Below are 3,413 nucleotides of genomic sequence, written 5' to 3' on the forward strand. Positions count from 1 at the left end.
TTCACTCAAAGGGATGTGAATCTTTGGAATTCTCTACCCCAGAGAGCTGTAGATGATCAGTCATTCAGTCTATTCAAGATAGAGATCGGTAGATTTTTGGATATGAAGGAAATCAAGTGATATGGGGATAGTGCGAGAAGGTGGAGTTGAGGTAGAAGATCAGCCATGATCTTACTGAATGGTGGAGCAGGTTCGAAGGGCCGAATGGCTTACTCCTGCTCCATTTTCCTTATGTACGTATTTTTGTCCACGAGACCCAACTACTGCTTCATTGAACCAATTCAAACACCTCTAGCGCGAAACCTCCTTCTTTTCCTGGAAACTCTCCTTCAATTCCAACTGTTTCACCAATGCTTCTTAACATTTCCTTTGTTACATCGGATTTCATTTTAATGAGTCTCTGAGAAATTTCTTGGCATGTACTTACCTGGGGAGACCATCAATATTACCTGCAATTCAAACAACTAGTCCCCAGGTGGCGATTATATCATCTACAAAGATAAGCAAGGTGTGCCAGCTTCCCTGTGTATAACATTACAAAGCCCGACAGCATAGATCAAGGATAGTACCATTGGCAGCTGTGAGGTAAATGAGGTAAACGAGGAATGGATAAGTTTCTCTGCTTCAATCACCAGCCTCACAACTTTCTCTTTCAAAATGTTTCTCCTCCTCCCGTGCCTAAATCTCTTAAATTTTATTTTTCTCTAGGTCCATTTGTTTTTGCACACCCCATCACCTCTTCTGAATTAGCAGCACGTCTACATGAGTAGTGCAGATGGGAGTAGGTAGTTACAAAGGCCGTAGAGAGTTTCAGTGAGCGGTAGTAGCTGTTCCACATCCTGGGCAATGTGGACATGTTTGAGATCGGGGTGTTTTGTAACTAGTGAGAAACTAGGAGTGGAGTGGAGCAAAGAGATGTGCGTGTCCATGTGCAGAAATCACTAAAAGCGAGTGGGTTATAACAATCATAGAAACATAGAAACATAGAAGATAGGAGCAGGAGTAGGCCATTCGGCCCCTCGAGCCTGCTCCGCCATTCAATAAGATCATGGCTGATCATCCAAATTCAGTACCATGTCCCTGCTTTCTCCCCATATCCCTTGATCCCTTTAGCCTTAGGAAATATATCTAACTCCTTCTTGAATACAGGAAAATTTGTGTTTTCCGGAGGCTAACTGTCCGGAATGCTCGAGCCGCTGGCAAAAATCAGGAGCCGTTTTCGTTAGTTTTATTTTCTTCTCGTTGCTTTTTTCCTCAACAGTTAAGCTCTGCAAGGCCTGCTGATGCTGTTGCTAAGCTACAGAGACGCTACAGAGATGCTTGAACTGTTTAGAAGCTGTTGCTAGGCAACAGGTTTTGTTGACAGATACAGAGCTCAAAAGCTTTCAACATTAGCGCTGGTATGTCCGGCTGTTTGCCCACATCTATTTGATGTACTGCTCCCCAGTCTAATTTAAGTTCTTTTATCCAGCCCTGACCTAGCAGGTTTGGTCCGGTACCCGATACTATAACCACAGGTAGCTGTTCCACTGTGTCCCTGTGTTGCACAGTTACATTAGCTGTACCTAATGTCGCTGCTCATTCACCTGTATATGTTTTAAGATGCAGGGTGCAAGGCTTTAACTCTGGAACTTTTGCATGGTTCCACAATTTTGAGTACTCTGCCTTGTTTATTATGGTCATGCCGCACCCTGTATCCACTGCAAAGTTCACCTTAGAGTCATTTACTGTCAGTTGCAATGTGATAAGAGCCACTTTTTGAATGTTCTCTAACATGCTATACATTATGAACATGTCCTCTTCTTCCTCAGCTTCCCCGCTGATGTGGTTTGCTCCATGTTTTTTCACTTCTCTCCCTTGGTTTTGCTGTCTTCCCCCTTTTAGTTTGGATTTCACCCTGGAAGCTCGTTTTATGTGTCCTTGTTTCCTACACTTGTAGCACTTTTCCTCCAGAAACCAGCATTCCCTCGCCAGGTGATCGCCCTTGGATCTATAACATGCCTTCACATGCTCACGTTGTGGTTTCTGACGCATGTTCAACTTGTGCACAACAACCTGACCTGCAACTTGCGTAGCATTTGCCCTGTCTAAACCCTGTATTTCTTTTACATCTCGGTTCGCTGTATCTATGGCTTGAGCAAGTTCCAATGCTTTTTCATAAGTAAGCCCAGTCTCGGATAATAATCTGCGCTGCATTCGGTCGTCCATTATTCCGCAAACTAGCCTATCTCTCAGCATTTCCATCAGGTTGTTCCCATAATTGCAATCTTGTGCTAATTTATGCAACACCACTACATAGTCCATTACACTCTCTTCCTCTTTCCTGTTCCTTGAATTAAACTTGAACCGCTGTACAATCTCACTAGGCTTAGGGTTGAAATGTTCTTTTAGCAAGGCCACTAATTCAACAAATGATTTGTCTCCAGGCTTTTCAGGGCTGAGCAAATTCTTCATCAAACTGTAGGTTTGGCTTCCCACTGAACAAAGCAGAATGGCATTCCTTTTTCTGGCATCATTTATTTCATTTGCTTCGAAAAAATAACCCAACACTTCACAGTATTCCTCCCAGGTTTGTGCTTGACTATCAAAAGCGGAAACCATTCCTACCTTGGCAGCCATGCTCTCTTCCAGCTGGTAGCTAACCGTAGCTCGTAATTTTGTTGTTTAAATGTCCTGGCAGACTTTTCTTCTTTATTCAGGGACCTTTACTTTCCTCGTCGCCAAATGTGATAAATCCATGCAGTGAGACAAGGACTCGAAGAGGCGAGGTATTAGGATTAATAGGAGTACTTTAATAAACGACTGCGAAACAGCCAGGCAGGCTTGCATCCAGGCATTGCACATTTGCTGACCTTGACAGGAAGCAAACCTCTGACTTTAACAGGAAGCAAACCTCTGACCTTAGCAGCAGCATTGGCTACAGCACTACCTGGTGGATAACCTTAATCATAACATCCCAGATTACTATAGTTCCTATCCCTGGATTCTGCTCCACTGCTTAGAAAAGAGCCTGAATTTCTGCTTGGACGGTTGTTAGACTCACCGACTCTTTTCATCTCAATTCTGAGTCATTGACTGAAATTGCTTCTATATGTAGAGGGTGAGCTGAGTGTTGATATGGGCTAAAGTGTGCAATTCTATCAAAGTTTATTTTAGGTCAAATGAACCTATAATCTATTGTTTCAGATCCTCTGGTGACTCCAATTATTACACTGGACCAACATTCTGGGGTGTATATGAAAGGAGAGGCGGCCACCCTCACATGTACCAGTCCCGGGCACTATAGTGGTGGCCCATTCACTTTCTACAGGAACAGTGAGTTACTGACCCGCAGTGTTCAAAATCGGCATTGGGCCAGGCTCCGCATTGATCACATTTCCGATTGGGACAGCGGATCATACACTTGCCGAATC

The sequence above is a fragment of the Somniosus microcephalus genome, unplaced genomic scaffold (assembly GCF_052327205.1).
Source record: "Somniosus microcephalus isolate GS21.2 unplaced genomic scaffold, FLI_Smic_1.0 unresolved_chr7, whole genome shotgun sequence".
NCBI classification, from domain to species: domain Eukaryota; kingdom Metazoa; phylum Chordata; class Chondrichthyes; order Squaliformes; family Somniosidae; genus Somniosus; species Somniosus microcephalus.